At 40.5% G+C, this 18,734-nt stretch overlaps 2 long non-coding RNA genes across 4 annotated transcripts in view; one reads left to right on the plus strand and one right to left on the minus strand.

The window, feature by feature from the left end:
- The window catches only part of LOC147307927 (uncharacterized), a 28,132-nt gene that overhangs the window by 2,888 nt on the left and 6,510 nt on the right, over nt 1–18,734 (minus strand). The window lies entirely within an intron of this gene.
- Nucleotides 8,595–18,734, plus strand: part of LOC147307928 (uncharacterized) — an 18,912-nt gene continuing 8,772 nt past the window's right edge. Inside the window, exons 1-2 of one of the 2 annotated variants that reach the window (XR_015126119.1) lie at nt 8,595–8,620; nt 11,215–11,318. This is a non-coding gene — a long non-coding RNA (uncharacterized LOC147307928). Of the gene's footprint in view, nt 8,621–11,032; nt 11,319–18,734 lie in introns of those variants that run through there. The other variant, XR_015126118.1, reaches the window with a different exon arrangement.

Consider the following 18,734-nt stretch of genomic DNA (forward strand, 5'->3'; position numbering starts at 1 on the left):
ACTGTGGCTAACGATTGTCCCCTACGAATAAACGCTTTCCCAGATAGCTTTTTCAATCACTGTGTTTAAGCTACAACAGGGCTGTACTCTTGTAACTCCACTGATGGAATTTTGCCTCAACAATAGACTCCAGTTTGTACCCTCAAGCAAAACTGTTGGACTAAAGGCTTTTTCCTCACCGGGGTAAACAGGGGCTGGACTTGAAATGCAAAAGTCTGGATAAATCTGCCTTTGTACTGTCAGCTCAGAGTAAGAAATCTTAGTTATTTGGCAGCGATATGTTCCAAAGCTCACAACAGTACTTCTGCACATGTATCCAGCTGCCAGCAGGTGATCCATGTATACGTTTTTTTTCCTGTCCCTGTCCACTGATTTTTTATTTTGTTTTGTTTTTGTGCTATTATCATGCGATTTGTCACATTCTAGCTAAAAAGCAAGGTGATGCTCTACTCTCTGAAGGAAGATCTTCAACACTGGCCAACTCAACTGAACTCATGCAACGAGGCTGAAAGCTTTGCTCCAAAGCACCTTCAAATTATAATATCATCATATAATGGAATCCTGTACAAAAACCAATACAGTTATGGTCAAAAGTCTACACACACTCATTTTGAGTAATTTTAAGCTTTTAATGATTTCTTTGAAATGTTATTTTTCAAGGGTGGAATGAATGGACACCAAACATCTGTAATGACTAAAAATAAAACAGGAATCTGAAGCACAAATTGGAAATTATTTTAGATTTTCTCTAATCTACACAGACTACACACATGCTTACTTATATACATACACGCTTGCATCAATCTTTGTGTGTCTTAGTGTCTTAGTGTTGCCAGTAAGTTACTGTAAAAATACAATAAAATGTCTAACAGTGTATAGTGTAATTCTGGCTGAATATTTGAGCACTTTTTTGGGGAGAATTGGTAAAATTAATCAACACCTTCAACAGCACCATGTCATTGTGGCCAGTTAGCTCCATCTCAACTGACCAAACCAGTCAAGCTTAAATGAACTCCTTTGTCCCACACGCCATCAGACTGTTTAACTCCTCTCTGGAGGGGAGAGGGAGGGGAAACAGGAGGACAAAGGAGGGGGGAACAACTAAGCTTATAAGCTTGCTGATAGCTACCTAAAGTGTCTGGTTGATTTGCAGCTGCTAAGCAACATTAATAAACATACACAAAGTATGCAACTCAAAATAACCGTTGAAAAATCTGTATATAAATCTTTAAAAAATAAAACATGCACAAGAGCATCTGCATGTTAGACAAGACATTTAAAGAAAATGGATGTATAAGACTAAGAGGCGCTTAGAAACAAAAAGGTAAGACTAAAGAACAAATGCAGATGAATCAAACAGCTCCTGTTGGGGAAGCTCGTGATGCTAACATTTGCGAGTGAACTGCTACATATGGATATTAACCTGGTCGACGAGGAGCAGCAAAAATACCATGTATAGCGTTTGTGTCTGTAATCAAACTGTAGTAAAATCCCAGTCTGTACTACTCCGAAATGAGTTTATCTCCATGTGGAGTCACACTCGCAACTAAGGGAGGCCCCTTAATTAAGGGGTAGATTATAAATACAGCACTAGGTTTTCAGAAGCCTTGGTCCTTTTCCAGCTGAAACGGGACCTTCTGTTTATTTCATTTTATATCAAAATAACCACACAGAAGTCATTTTTTGTAAGCGTGCTTTTATTCCCTCCACTTTTGGACACAAGTAGGTACTACACCTTCAAGGAATGTGGTTAGTAAGCTGACATCATTGTTGACTCTGTGTTGGAGCATTGTATGACCCACTCCCACTTAAGGTTAGTTGGTTTGGAACAGCACTTTCCACACGAACAAGCATACAGAGAGAAAGTGTGTGGGGAGGGTGCAGGGGCCAGACTGGAACTGGGCCTCTGTTTGATTCCAAAAACATGTGGGAGGGGACGCATGATACATCTTGTGTAATTGTACAGGATTATGCTCTTTTAAAGGTAGGACACCCCAATCAGGCGTGCTAAAATGCCACTTATCATATTAAATAGATTGGGGAGGGGATGTCTTTCTTTATTTGACTGCATGTTCATGGAGAAATGTAACATTTGTGTGATCATTCTCTCTTCAACCTGTTGTGTGCGCCGTCAGCAAAAACAATTAGGCTTTCTGTGGTCAGGCATGATAGTAAAACAGCTAATTACATTGTCTCTGCCACTGCCAGCTTTCAGCTCGGCCAATTGTTGGACAATAAAATTATCCATCCAGTTTACTAAAGCTGTGCTGTGGAAATTATTTTGTGGGAGTTGTGTTGTCTGTACTGCGAGAGATGGGAACACAAGTCAGCTGTACGGCTTCATGTTGGAAAGCTTTTTTTTTTTAATGTAAATATCAACATTTTCTCCAGTGAAATTGTTTTTTTCTTCCTTTGAATTCCATTTCCCTTCTACAGTCTCTCTCGCTCTCTCTCATGCTGAATTTATGAGATACATTTGCCAAGAAGGGAATTCCACACAGTAGATTGTGGGAAGTAGACTTCAAATGTCTTTTAAGTGCAGACTGTGCTGTGGTAGTCGCTTTTAAGCTTTCTTTTCTCTCATGTCTCGCCTAATAAACAAAGCTGCCAAGCACCCAGCGTCTTGCAAAGTCTCCTGTGTTTTCTTTTTATGCAACAAGCATATATTTGGATATTTTTTTTCTTCTGTCTTTCCTAGACTTTAGCTCTGAATCTAATAGAGCAGACTCTGCAAAAACACATCGTCAAAACCTTGATAGAAAATAGATCCACTGATTGAATGATGATGATGGTAAAGAGTTGCCTGTTAAAAATATCTATCAGAACCTAAAAAGCAACTTCCTGCTTCTTTGGCCTTTATCAAGCTTTTAAACCTTCGGGGGAAATCATCATTTGTTATGCATGTCTTGCATCATTTGTTATGCTAGTGCTTTGCATCCGTAAAATATTAACATGCACAGGAGAAAAGTGATGTACTCATGCTGTCACTGCAACAATAAACAGCTTTATAGGACATCCCAAATTTTCCTCATCATGCAGATAGTGATACAATGTAGCACACTCGTGAGTGGAACAAACCACAGTTTGGATAAACCATTGGCTTGTTTAAAACCCTTTTGATCATCTGACTAATCACGATTTCCCCCCATAAGAACCTCTCCTGACCTCAGTGAGTAAAATAATACTTTAAAAACCCAAGTTACTCAACTGAACCAGAGTTACATGTCAAATACTCGGGACATCTGTTGATTGTAGAAATGTAGAAAATGTAGAAAATGAATTTGGCCTAGTTTTAAATAACCATCTTGCCACAGGGCATCTGAAAATCCTCTTCATTGACCAGGATTTTCCACAGTGGTAAAAACAGCAAATGCAGACTTCAACCAATTTGATTGGCTGTTCCACATCTCAGAACTCCACTGTCCACGGCTTCCTTTGACCTTTTATTAATGACATAGAGCTTGTATCCCGCTGTGAATATATCTCTCTCAAAGAGGGAATGTTTTGCAGTGCTTTGACACTTAACCTTTGCTCACATCTGCTCCGGTCCATCGGCTGCCAAATCAGCTGATATCATTGATTTTTGTGTCACGTGGAAACTCTGTGCGTTAGCTTCTGGTTATTTAGACATCCCTCTGAAAAGATATCATTTTGCACTTTGTCTCGACATGTAAAGTGACTCCTGAACTTTGTGACTTTGTGTTCTATTTATGTTCTGCTCTGCACTAACTTTGCTGACTGTGCTCTTTGGAATATCTAAGGGTAAAGTGAGGGGAAGCAAGTTGTGTAGGCTGATAAAGCATGCTGCAAAGAAACAAACTCTGTATGCCATAACTGGTCGATATGCAGCTGTTATCTGGTATTTCTGTATGTGTGCATACATGCATGTATCTATGATTTGCAACTTTAACTTCTTTACTAAATTTTCACTAAACGAGAATGAAAGAGGAAGAAAATATAAGCATGGAAAGATGGCCAGTACCAGCATTTACAACAAACTTTTAATTTAGACTGATGATGTGTGCTGCAGTTTTCTAGCTTCTGGTTGTTTATATAAAAATCCACCATACAACTAAATATTCATGTCCATGCTTAAGAATACAAGAGACGTTGGCTAGAAAGCTAATGTGGGTTTCAATTCAGAGTTGGTGGCTTGCTTTGCATCGTTATAGACCTGGATTTAACTCGGGGGTAAGAGCTTTGCATTAGATAATTACTGCTGCGACTAATATTCCAGCTGGAAGCAGGTTATTTAACCTTAACTGACATAGTGAGTAGCTTCTCCTTTCTTGGATATGGAAGACACATCCCGTGCTGTGGAAAAGTTACCCTGTTATTCTGTTTCAATAAGGTGAAACTAGTATCCTGGCTCAAAAACGCAGAAAACAACTAGGGAGATTACTAAAACTGGAAGGTGGAAGAAATATGATCTAAAAAAAAGTTGAATGATCATAACTGGAGATCACTAAAGTAAAATTGTAAAAATAAGAGCAAGTCTACATGGATAATGTGAAGAGAACCCAGGGGATTGGGACTAAACAGCTGTGCAGCCCTAAGAAAAGAACTTATTAGTGAGGCTACTCAGAAAAAACAAGCTTCTGTTTTCTGCGGAGGATAAATATTTAACTTTAGGTTGAGGTAAGGTTGTGTGAAAAGGTTGTGTACTCTAATGAGTCCAGATTTACCCTGCTGTCAGAGTCACTGGTGCATCAGCGGCAGATGAAGTGATGCACCCATCATGACTAGTGCCTAATATACAAGCTTGTGGAGGCAGTGTTATGAGCTGGGGTTGCATCAGTTGGTCACATCTAAGTTCACAAAGGGTATGTGCCCAGTGAATGAAGTCAGCTGACTATCTGAATATACTGAATCACCAGGCTTTTTGTCATCAGCAGATTTTTTTCCCTTCCCCGATGGCATGGACATGCTCCAAGATCACAATGCCAAGATTCATCGGGCTCAAACTGCCAACGCGTAGTTCAGAGCACGATGCATCATTTCCACACATGGATGGCCACCAAAGAGTCCAGACCTTAACTCCACTGAACTTAACTCTGCCATAATCAATACAAGGTCTTGGTTTTAAAATGAACAGAAAATCAACTCTGGATAGAAATAAATGGTGTAAGTTTACTGAAACAAATGCATCCCGTCATCAAAACTAAAGACGGGCAGTGTTATCTGCTAATCAGATTGGTGGTTTGAGCCATGGCTGCTCCATTCTGCATGCCAAATTGTCCTTGGGCGAGATACTGAACATCAGAGTGTGGCTATGTGTCCATGTTCAGTAAAAAGCACTTACATGTAAAAAAAAAAAAAGAATATATGTGTGAATGGGTGAAGCAGACATGATGTATAAAACACTCTGAGCCCATTTAACATTTGTTATGTTGCTCAAAGATGTTCCCACGCAGGTTTTAAAGGCTGAACCGATCATTACAAAAAATATAATTTCTGTGTGTCTATATAAGGAGTCAACAACTAGCACCGGTGTTGATCAACTAGCACCGGTGTTCACGGAGATCTTCAACCTCTCCCTGGCCCAAGCTGTGGTTCCCACGTGCTTCAAACAGTCCATTATTGTCCCTGTTCCAAAGAAACAACAGCCCGCTTGCCACAATGACTACCGTCCAGTAGCACTGACTTCAATTGTGATGAAGTGTTTTGAAAGACTGATGAGAGATCACATCAATTCTTCACTTCCTGCCACCATCGACTCACTTCAGTTTGCTTACCGGACTAATCGTTCCACAGACGATGCCATATCTCACCTGCTCCACACATCCCTGAGTCACCTGGACACTGGCAGAGGGAATTATGTTAGGATGCTGTTCGTGGACTACAGTTCAGCATTCAACACAATAATTCCCTCTAAGCTTTTCACCAAGTTGACGGATCTAGGACTCAGCTCATCACTGTGTCAGTGGATCCTCAACTTCCTCACAGACAGACCCCAATCAGTGAGGGTAGGAAAACAAGTCTCCCCCTCCATCTCACTCAGCACTGGAGTGCCTCAGGGCTGTGTTTTAAGCCCCCTGCTCCATCGTCAAGTTTGCTGACGACACTGCGGTTGTGGGCCTGATCTCCGACAACATCGAGACGGCCTACCTGGAGGAGATTAGGAACCTGGAGACCTGGTGCCAGGAGAATAACCTCCTCCTAAACATCAGCAAGACTAAGGAGCTGATCGTGGACTTCACTACAAAGCAGGCGAGGAATTACAAACCCCTCATCATCAGTGGCACGCCAGTGGAGAGAGTGGACAGTTTCCGATACCTGGGTGTCCACATCACTCAGGACCTGTCATGGTCCTGTCACATCAACACCCTGGTTAAGAAAGCCCGTCAGCGTCTCTTCTTCCTCAGAAGACTTAGAGACTTCCATCTGCCACTGAAGGTGCTCAAGAACTTCTACTCCTGCACCATCGAGAGCATCCTGACGGGAAACATCTGCACCTGGTTTGGGAACAGCACCAAGCAGGACAGACAAGATCTGCAAAGGGTGGTGCGCTCGGCAGGACGCATCATTCAATCAGAGCTCCCTGACCTGCTGTCCATCTACACCAAGCGGTGCAAGTCCAAAGCTAGGAAGATTATGATGGACCTCTCCCATCCCAACAATGGACTCTTCTCACTGTTGAGGTCTGGGAAGCGCTTCCGCTCCCTTAAGGCCAAAACAGAGAGAATGAGGACTGGACTCTCCCACACACATCACTATAAGACTGGACTCTCACACACGTCACCACACGCACCACCACACATTTCCTATAATCCTATAATTCCTATAATTTATAATCCTTATCTTTATAATCTCTTCTGCTATTTGCACATTCTTTACTGTAAATTCCTAAGTTAATTTGTAAATTCTGTAGTAAACTGTAAATTGTAAATATTGTAAAACTTTTCTTCTGTCATTTAATGGTCGGGCATTGTACAGCTACAAGCATTTCACCCCCATGTCATACTGTGTATGGTTGTGTGTGTGTGACAAATAAAATTTGAATTTGAATTTGAACAAGCAGACCGGTTTCAACTCAACAGATATTTTGGATTCAGAGCCAACAGTTTCTGCAGCTGATTGCTTTTAAGAAATAACACAAAAGAAGAGAAAAGATAAATGTGTAGCCTGATGAACCTGCTTTGAACAGGCTGAAAGCCAAAAAATGAAACGTGCATTGCTTTTAAGTGCATAGAAGTGTTACCTATATCATAATGTAGGCATGATCTCTTTTGTAAAAACTTGTGTTCGGTTGGGCTCATATCCTTAGAGCCAATTCCACTTTTTGTTATCGTGTTTTGAAGCGAGGCTGTTTGACATGCATTAGATAGTCCTGTCCATTTATACTCTATCAAAATAAAAGCCTGGGCCCATCTATCCTCAAACGCTGCAGTTAGGGATATAATATAGATAAATCTGTCTGCCTCGGTTTCTCTGAATTGAAGCAATTTTCTGATCTCGTCTTGCCGAAAGCCTCTAGCATACAAAAGTGTTTTTCTTCTCTTAAGAGAAAGTCTGCTACAGTTTCTTGTCACAAAGCTTTGTAAAGTACATGCAGTGAAAGATGAAAGAATCACGCAAAGATTGCCATCATGTTCTAATCCAAAAACATGTCTGACTACTTCTGTTTCTTGTTCAGATTTTCTTAAAGCAAAATTTGCAAACGCAGTAATTTTCTAAAAGCATTTTCAGAGGTTCGTTACTGTAATGTCATCATTAATGAGAATGTCATCAACTAAACAAACTTGTGCTTGTTGTTTCTGATATTGTTGTAGTAGTAACCATGTAAGCAGTTACCTCCGTGGCTTCTGACAGTAAAAGCTGAAAATCCCACGTGACAGTTAAACTTCATGTCGGTAATAAAAATTGATTGATAGACTATCATGTTATTAAGTCTCTACTATATTTTTCTATAAAATACTAAAACAATGTAAACAAACTTAAATGAGCCTTGTCACAACTATAGCACTAGCCTCTTCATGTTGCCCCTTTGAATCCATGTTGCGTGTTCCCCATCTTCCTGCCTGTTTGTCAAACGTTTTCTTCTGGCTATGAAATGCTTCCGTGGGAGCCACTCAATCATTTCCTTCCCCTTTGATTGAAGAAGAGAGCACATTCATTTTGCACGGACCCTGGGGTGAGGAGGCGGGGCCTTCGGCGGGGCAGCTGCGAGCGCACACAGATATTATATCATGTTTATCTGTGCAGCAGTACAGACTCTTCCCTGACCATAAGTGCCAGTGTCCTGCAGGACAACTTTGATCTTGACCACCTACTGCCCTGCAGCCTCCCCAGGGTCACATCCAAGTGAAGGCCATAACTTCTCTTAGATTAAAGCTGCTAAACCTTCCACAGGGGCCACAGATGCTATCGGTTTCCCTTTGACCTTTGACCTGTCCCACTTAGGTTGAAATAATAATTAAAAAAAAGTCCCTGCTACTGCAGAAATGTGGGAAAAAGCCATCGTGTAGCTTTTAAGCAAAGGGTGATATTAACGTATCAAGTAAGCGGGAGACCTATTTCTGTTTTAATCCTCCTTTTATATCTCTCTCTGGCCATTTCTTGCTGTCAAGGTGATGTTGCTGGGCAACAGCCAAAGGGAAATAGGATTCAGCATGGCAAGGTCAAGACTAAATGCCTCACACAGCTCTCTCTCTCACACACTTGACACACACACACACACACACACACACCTCCAGCAGTGAACCTTGAGCTAGATGCTGCAAGTCCCCAGAAATCCTGCTTGACTTTTGATTTTTATCTGTTTCCAGGCTGCCTGACTCTTTGCCCTGCCTTTACCCATCACAGGCATTTCATTTTTTCCAGCTTCTTGTAATACAGCTGAGGAGTCAGCTTTATTTATTAAAGAGGCATGGGAGCCAGCTAAATGTGCTAAGGGGCTATATCCAGAGGTGTGGTGGGGTTAGTGTCCTTGGGCTAACCTTCAGTGGACACATTTTGCAAAGACAGTCACCACAACCATTTATTCAGCTTTTATTTCTGGAACTGTAAAAAGCAAATATTTCAAATCAGTTGAATTCGGTTTATTTTATACTGCGCCAAATTAAACCAAATGTCACATCGAGGCACTTTATAATGTAAGGTAAAGAAGCTACAATATTAGAAAGTAAACCCAAACAATCAAATGACCCACATGAGCAAGCACTTGGCAACAGTGAGGAGGAGAAGCTCCCACAGCCGAACCAGGCTCGGGGAGTGGCAGCCATCTATTGCGACTGGTTTGTGGTGCGGGGAGGAAGACAGGCCAAAGGACAGACTGTGAGGGAGCCAAAATTTCCAATCAATTACTAATGATTAAATACAATAGTGTTGCAGTGTAGCGTCTTTAAGAGATGATAGGGGTTGATTATTCAAGACCAATTCTGGATTTAACTAGTAATATGTGGTCTGCCTTTTAGTCACTCTCAATGCAGCATTCTGGTTTAAATGAAGGCTTTTTAATGAGCTTAAACATAATTTATTAGGGTGTTTGAAATGGAATTTAAAGAACCTGCTATCTCTTCATGGTGTTGAAATACTGGCGCTATGAGAATAATTTGAAGTTCTGCTTGGTTTTGCTTGTGACCCTTTGAAACGAAGCCTTGTGTAATTACATGTCTGAGTTGTGATCAGTTCACTAATTTAATTTTTTCAAGTGGTTGAAGAGTTTTAGTGAGTGAAGTTCTTACATTTAAAAGTTTGGAGTCCTGTGAGTTTAAGAAATCGTGTTGTTGTAGGTTGAGTGTTATGGTGCTTTACAGTCAGATTATTCTTTTAGATAAAACAACTGGATTATTTAGCTTCAGTGCTCCCAGTCAATATTAATTACTTGTCTACTTTAACCTGATGGATGGCATGGTTGTATGACCACTTTGTACAGTGGTCTTTATAGGTACACACCATCTTCCATGCGTCTCAGTTTCCTTTTGATATCATAACAGCACATTTAAATGGAGTACACACTTTAACAAATGATTTTAAACAGTTTTATATTTAACAGGTCAATTTGCCAATGTCTTCCAGCCCTGCTAATTAAGAATAAAAAAATACCTGATTTAAATTTGGCACGGCTCTGCTTCAAAGTCATGTTCTTGTGCACCTCTGGACTGGTTCCAGCGGTTTTGAGCCAATATTTTTAGATCACTCACTAAAAATCCCTGTCTCACCGCTTAAATAAACACCTACTTTTAACTGGACAAAAGTGCAAACATCAACTGTTTCAAACTGAACCACAGATCATCATTTTGGGTTTGAGTATGATGAAAAGCTGAATCACTGGCTACAACTCAGAGACCAAACAGCAGTTTTCAGTGGAAGGATCCACAGTATCCATCCCTGAAAGCAGTGTGTCAGGTCAGGATTATGCTTTTTTTTTTCCTTTAATGCCATTCACGTGGTTTTGCATTGTAAATTTGGGGTTTAGTGTAACATCCTCAAGTGTCTGAAGAGGACCGTTTGGCACAAACAACCTCAGCTGTGCTGCTTGCCGGTGTGCATCTGCTCACAGTGCAGTGAAAAAGGACTTTTGAGGGTGTTTTTTTTGATACACTAAAACAGCCATCACTCATCTAGAGCCCCACTTGCCAGATCTGGTATTATTCAACATTTTTTTATAATACTGAATTAAATCCACAGCATAAGCCCTGCACTTTATGCCATATGCACACAATGATTTCTGAAAAAAGAAACATGCAGGAACATTTCAAACTAAAGGTGCAGTTCATGCAAGTCTTTTCTAGTCTTCAGTGTCAGTATGTCATGTATTTCTTGTCCGTGTGTGTCATCTTGTCTAGTCTGTGTCATTATGTCTACGTGTCTCCATGTTTCCTGTTTTATTTTGAAAGTCTTGAGGTTTCTATGTTCAATGTGCATATATTACTCTTCCCCTGTGGCGCTATTATGTTTATTTGTGTCAGCTGTGTCTCCCCAGGTGTTTCCACTTGCCTCATTACCCTTCTGTGTATTTAGTCTGTGTGTTTTCATTCAGTCTTTGTCAGGTTGTCTGTCATGTTTCATGTACTTGAGTCTGCTCAGTTCATGTTTTTTATATCATAGTTTCTCGCATGTGCCTGTTCAGAATCATGTTCGTGTCCGTTGACATAGTTACCTCAGTTTAGTTTTTTCTGTTTATGTTTCAGGTTTATTTTCGCCCCTGTTGCTTTATTTTGTACTCATGTATCAGCCATAATACACAGCTCACTTTTTGTTTATCCTTAGTTCCGTCTCCCTCCGTGTGTGCAGTTGGGTCCTTCTCACTCCCCACACAGTCTGCTTCAGTTTTGGTGTGAGTTCCCTGTGCACGGACCAGGCCGTGTAACAATGTGAGTACAGTAAAACCCAATGACAGCAATGTGTTTTTGACAAAATCATGCCAGATCAAGCCATAAAGGAATGAAGAAATCCACACGTCTTAACTAAGTGAAGTACTAAGCAGCTTCATGTGCAACTTTTTGTTTTCATCACTTGAAAGAGAAAAGCATCCACCACCCCCGATGAGGCTTTTGCTCGATGGCATGAGAATACTGATGGTGTCCCTTTTTGGCAACGTTAACGTTAGCTAGCTTCATGCTTCTTGGTTGGAGGATGGAGACAGTTAACAGAAAAAAAGTTCCTGCCTGAAACATTTCTCAACAAGCTCTGTGGATTTTCAACAACACTGTCATGACTTCTGGAAAGAGACATTGCTGCTGACTTTTTCAAATGTGTTTTTTTTTTTGCTTTCTTTTTTTTGGTTGTTGTTGCTTTGAGCACCAAAAGACTGTTTCTTTTCTTTCTTAAAAAAAAAATCCTTTTCTAGTGCAGGTACTTAATTTGTCTAGAAGGTATGCAGGGAGCGGAGGGGAGCATAGAGGTCTCATGGGCATTAAGCAGCAGGGTAAACAAGCTTCAAAGCTCAAGCAGAAGCCTCAGACTTGACCTAGGGTGAATCGCAAGTCATTAGTTACATGCCAGGCAGCATCTGGGGTAATCACACCAAACACCATGGGCTTTATCACTCTGAACTACACACACTACAGAAGCAACAGGGCTTAGCATGTTGGAAGAATCCTCTTTTTTAAAACGAGAGAACACGTCCTAAAATAAAACAAGGAAGAAATGTTACACTTTTTAAATTTAGCTACTTTTTTTCTGCTCTTTGCTTCCAGCAACAGTGTTTCTGTTTGTTCACTGATTAAAGGAAACACAGAATGTCCTTTCTGACACCCGCAGCTCAAAGCTCGTCTCTTGAAGACGACAGCACAGCATTTCTGCAAATTTGTGTTTCATATTTTAAATGAGATTTTTGTTCAGAGCTCTGATAGGTTTCAATTTTATTGAAGATGTTCGCTTCCCTGGAATAACTTCCATGCTCCGCGTAGATCAGATAAGATGTGGTTGTACAGCATACCGAGACACTTTCAAGAAATCCATCACCACATTCTCTTATCATTACAGAAAATCACTGATTTATTACAGGCGGAGAATGCGTGCTAACCTGTCCCACTATCATTTTGATCATGTAATGACAAAGTACAGTGATGAAAAACTCAAAAGGTGCGCTTCTACCAACAGCCACACAAGCCTCACAGCTGAGCCCATCATTCCCCACTGCAGCTTCTCTGGTCATCTGATGATAGATAGCCATGTGGCAGATGTTTCCGGAAGTACCCCATTGATAACAGTCCCATAGGAGCACCTTGATTGGAGTTCATCCCCCTCCCTCTGTCCCACCAGCTCATTCATCACTGGCTGAAATTAAAGGCTGCCCTTGAGTGTCAGCAACCAAAGTGTTGATGGAATGGGTGCTGATGAGATGCACTGATTTGAGTGCTGCATGGTATCCTGAGAGGGTGAGGGATGATTGTTTATGAATTTATGTACTCGTGCAGTAGATGGGGTTGTATTTTCATCTAATGTAATACACCTGTCAATCTGGAACAGCAAACGGTTATAGTTTTAGATGTGCATTTATGTAAAGTCTGATGTGGCAGTTTCACTTATCGACAGCTGGACTTGGTGGAAAAAAGTGAAAAACGGAGGAGCTACATTATATGACATGTTTCAGCTGAATGTGTAGAGGGAGAAGTTCAAGCACAAGTGAAATTTGAGTTTGTGAAATTGCATAGAAAACAATAGAGGGGAGTGATTTGATGGATTGTTCCAGCATTAGCACAGATGCATAGGTTGTACTGAATCGTGATGGTGAACTGGGAGTTCAACCAGAAGCACAATGCTTTCTGTTTACAAGCCAACGCACTTTCCACTTCTGACTTCACATGGTCATTAGTTTTAGCCAATTTAATTCTGACGTCTATAGAAAGAAGATCAATCAGGTGGGGGTTGGGGGTTTCATGGTGACTTGGAGGGATTTCTATTGACTTTATTGGACTGTATGAGACTCTTGCATACAGGTCCCTATCAAGTGCAAGTATGGGAAGATAAGAGAGTGAAAATGGTCGGTCTACAAATAATGACACGAATCATTTGGCGTATTTTTGTGCATTTGTGTGTCTGCTTAAAGCATCACTTTGAAAGCTTTTGGAGAATTCTCAAAGGAGAAAGGACATAAAAGAAAAGCCATATTTCATCTGCCTTAATTTGATGGAGGAAGTTAGTGGGCAGATGCCTGTTTGTATACAATGATGCTGTCTTTAGCAGACCAAAACAAAGGCACAAAAAGGCTGTATGTTGTAAAAAGGAAAATCATCCTTAATCTGACTTTTTGATTTAAAAAAAAAAAAAAAAAAGTACTGTAAGAATATGGCAGAATAATCCAAAGTTCAAACAGAAAATCAGAAGGAAGCAAGAAAATGAAGCAGTGGGAGACACAGGAGTAGGAGGGGGAAAGCCCGACAAGGTCATTAAGACTGAGGAAAGGGACACACTTACCAAATATAATAAGACACAGGTATATTCAATTAGATAACAAGACAGGGACTCAAAACACAGCAAGCCACATAAGGAAGTAATATGAATGGGAAGTAACTGAAAGGAATGTGGAATACACACAGAGGGAAGCAGGGAAATGCAGAAGAGAGAAAAACATGAGGAAAGAACGAGAAAATAATAATGAATTGTGTAAAATATTAATTACACTATAAACCATGACACAAGATAAACAAAACTAATCAATTAATTTATGTATATATATTACATTGATTGCAACTGTCCTGAGTGCAGCAGTCAGATGAAATTAGTGGGACACTGTGCCAGTAAGTAAATATTGGCACAGTAGCCCAATATTATAATTTTATCTTGGCAAAAAAATAGTAGGTACAAAAAGCAACAGGTTGCCTGTTTGGGGTGTGACACACAGTTCTCCATTTCAGTTTTGTATTTTTATTAATAAGTATCTCCCAAATGGCTCTCTTGTACCTGTCTAGATGCCAACGTGCCCTTTTGATTGGGATCAAGTACAAGCTTGAGGCAGAAATAAAACTTAACCCTGTCTATAACGCTGCTGTGGGAGCAGCGTTATAGACAGGGGGAGTTTTACCACACCACTGCACTGAATTACCATTTTACTGGGTAGGGTGGTTACCAAAGTGTTGGCTTTTGACCTGTTTTTATAGTCCAATAAAGCCGACTCATGACTGCTTAGACTGCATATGTCTGATGAACCAACAACCTAAGCTTTCTCTTCTAGGAACTGATCAGTCAGTCTCCAATATTCACTTCATGCCCAAGAGATTCAATCACATACACACTCTTGAAAACTGAGCCGGTTGTGATGTTTTATTGTCCTCACCCATGTCTGTTAGCTGGTTGATGTTAGCTGACCGGCCATGCTGTTAGACTGACCTTCCGGGCATTTTGAACAAAAACCACCACACCGTAAAATGCCCCCATCAATAATGATATGAAAACACGAAGTGAGAACCTGTAGGCCGCCCGGTGTAAACGTGTCTTGCCTGGTGGATAATGCTGCCTTTCTAAGCAGACAAAGAGATCTGCCCTCCGTGTGCTGCTGCTGTTCGTATTTTCAGACGCAGTGTTACTCTTCTGAGCCTGTTCGACGGGGTGCAAAAAGCATTCAGCTCTGAAGGATTTGAGAAACAGTGCAATCGTCCTGAATTTAAATGGGTTCAGGGCCCTGCGTACAGATGGCTGTGTACACAGCCAGATACGCCGTTCAATAGTTTCTTCTCTCTCTAATCGCACCCTCTCTTTTTCTCTTTGCTGTCTTCGCGGCCTCTTTATCACTGCACTTCTTTACACACCTTGTACATGTAGACTGAAAAACACACATCCCGAAGCACACAGTGTTTTACTCCATTTCATTCTCGTTGCCCCACTTCTGCTTTCTCCTCTAATTCTCCGTCCCCTCTTATTTCCCAGGACTGAGGATCCAGATAAAGAAATCGTTTTCCTTTGACCATCGATCACGTTGACGTAATTAAACAAACCAGAAATAACGTTTCTGTCTTTGTTTCTTTCTTACACGTCCTTTTCCCCCAGCCTTCTTCCCTTTCCAGGCTTCTAAACACTGAGAAATGAGATAAAGAAATCACTTTTGGGGGCGAATGGCCACAAAATAGCAAGCGTACACCTCAAGCTTTCCCTTGATCCACCATTTGACTTGTCTACCACCCTCAACCTATTGTTCTTTCTCAAACACACACATGTCTGAGCGCATTCCCCTAAACATTTATTTTCTTTGCTCCACATTGCAGCACAAACTCAAACTGTGAAGATAAACTAGCCTGCAGTGTCAGAGTCTGACACAATGAAAGAATGCCATGCTGCAGAGCACCACAGTGATAGATTTAGACCAAAGTAGCAGATTAAAACAAATGAGGACCGGTGAAGGCTTCCAGACATCTGTTTTCATCTGATGTAGCGGGCCACCCGGGGAACCAGATGCTGGGAATTTTTTAACAATTTGAACAAGAACAAAGCTTTTGTTTAATTGACACAGTGAAGCTCTATTTACATTTAATCACCATGATTTTAAAATGCATTTCTTTCTTTTAGCTGCTGGAAATAAGGCTAGAAAAGCACTGTGGCCATTGCTAAGGTTTGGTTACAGTTATCTAATTGCTCTTTGTCAAAGTATGGCAAATACTGATACTGGTTTTGGGATCAAACCTGCCTGTTGTTTGCATGTTCTCCCCTTGTCTGCCCTTTTTTAATCCAGATGCTCTGGCTTCCTCTCACAGTCCACAGACATGAATCTTAGGTTAATTGGCCGTTCTAAATACTGGATGCAGGAGAAGCTTGAATGATTGCCTTTTTGTCTGTGTTAGGCATATAATCAACTGGCAACCTGTTCACGGGGCACTGTGCTTCTGAGAATACAGCCGTGATCCAGTCAGATGGATGGATCACAAAGATATTTGTGCCTTAGATTAAGATTTTGTAACTATATTTGTTCGAACAGCCTACGCACAGAGCATTTAATTTGTAGTTCTGGGTGCTGTGTCTCATGAGCTCTCTCAGCGATGTGAGGAAGGTTGGGCATTTCATCTTGAAAGACCTGATTAGTTTCAAAGACTAGGATTACTGAAAGTTTAACAGAATTACATTAAAAAAGATGAAAGAAGGAGAAGATATTTACTAGTAGGAGAAGACATATGAAACATGAGAGGAAAAAACGCTTTCAATATTAAGATCGAAAAGCTCCAGTCTTGAGGTGTAAAGATGGGGTCATATTTCTCCATTTCCCAATTATGCGCAGTACATATTTAAACGCTAATTACTCTCCTATTAGTTACAAAATGAGCCAATGGCTATATTAGTTACTTATAGACTTTTTCCAGTACTTTAACTCCACATTTCATGATCATTATCTCTAATACAGCGCAAAGTCCATGTAAACCTGTGATTTATATATTTTCTTTATCCTTATTTTTTCACATCTATTGTACCAGGCTTCACGGTGGTCCTTGCATTTGTTTGTTTCTTGCCTGGCACGAAGGGAAAATACATTTAAATCCAAACAAGTTAATTAGGAGGGAGATAGCATCAGCGCAAACGAGGCTAATGAAATAAACACTGTCCTAAAAGAAGAGATTAGCAATTAAGCTATTGGAGCGCAGAGTCATTTATGTTCCATTGTGCTGTCTTTTAATGTGGCACAGTAATGAATACTGCTCCTGCTTTTATATCTGCGTGAATGCGTGTGTGTGTAATATATGAGTGTGTGCTGTTGGGTAATAATAACCCACTCTTGCCTATTTGTTTACCAGCCTTTGTTTACTGAAGGACAATATGACTATTTTCTGTTTAACATCTACAGTGCTGACACTCAGTGTGCAAACTATCCTGTACTTCCTGTATTTAAGATGATGCCGTGTGATTAGACGAGAGAGGTATGCACTGATTTTCTTTCGTATGCGTTTATTTGACTGATTAAAAGCAGAAAGTGTGTGTACAAAATCCCTGCACCTGCACATTGTATACACAAGCCTCTGTCGCTATGTATCGTTTGCAATGGTGAGACAAAGTGCATGTGCTCTGCCTACAGACAGTATGTTACATTCATGAACACACACACAGTAAACACAAACTGCTCTCGGCTGTGTGTGTGTGATTCATGCGGTCTGGTCCTGTTCTTGCTGATGAATGGAGACCAAAGGGCTTTGTAGCAACCAGGACACATGGTAACTCCCCCTCAACTTTATCTCCAACAACACCATCTATAGAACACATCTGTCTATCTGTCCAGCCGTGGCTGGGAAAGTCGTTAACCCAGAGACCCTCTGGGCTCCTGAAAGCCACTAGACAAAGATTGAGAATAAGAGAAAAAAATATTAGGATGGAATTTATGAAGTTTTTACCTTTCTATAGAAAATGCATTTAATAATAGATATACACCCAGCCGCCATGTTTTCATTCCAGGTATACCTGTTAGATTACTGGCAGCAACTCAGTGCATTAAGGCACGTAGACATGGTCAAGATAATTCGCTGAAGTTCAAACTGAGCATCAGAATGAGGAAGACATGTGATTTAAGGTGATTTGACTTTGAAGGTAGCGTGGTTGTTGGTCCTCAGTGTTGGGGAGTAACGGAATACATGTAGCGCCGTTACGTATTTAAAATACAAAATATGAGTAACTGTATTCCGTTACAGTTACCGTTTAAAAAGGTGGTATTTACAATACAGTTACTCGTGTTTTCCTCCGAAACAATAAGTTCCGTTGGAGCAGCCTTTCAACGCTTCTCTCTGTCTCTCGTAAGCAAAGTTGACTCAGACAACAAAGTAAAGCTAGTTTTCGGCTATGAGCCCGACACAGAACCCGACGTATTAGCCAGAGGTCCCTTTACCTCCAGTAATAGTAATAAATCACAGCAATAGTACATTCATGTAGTTGTAAAAAGCATGATAATATATTAAGTAATCCAAAGTATTCAGAATACGTAACGGAATACGTTACAAAATACATTTTGGGGCATGTATTCTGTAGTGGAATACATTTTAAAAGTAACCTTCCCAACACTGTTGGTCCTAGATGGGCTGAGTATTTCAGAAACTGCTGATCTGCTGGGATTTTCCTGCATAACAATCTAAGAGTTTATAGAAAATGAGCAGAAAAAATATCCTTTAACCTTCTTGATGCCAGAGGTTAGATGAAAATGTCCAGATTGTGTCAAGCTGAAGGCAAAATTGTTGATTATTAATGCTTCATGGTAGGGAATCTAATATATGCATTGGCAAGTGAACATATGCTATGATTATATTGTTGTTATATACACTCAATAGTATGTTAAACAAGCAGATATGTTTACTCTTCATATTATGTTTACAAAAAATTAT

This window comes from Aulonocara sp. 'chitande type north' Nkhata Bay, linkage group LG18, assembly GCF_057382095.1.
Source record: "Aulonocara sp. 'chitande type north' Nkhata Bay isolate Kocher_YH1m ecotype deep benthic linkage group LG18, A_spYH_male_GT1.1, whole genome shotgun sequence".
Classification (NCBI taxonomy): Eukaryota; Metazoa; Chordata; class Actinopteri; order Cichliformes; family Cichlidae; genus Aulonocara; species Aulonocara sp. 'chitande type north' Nkhata Bay.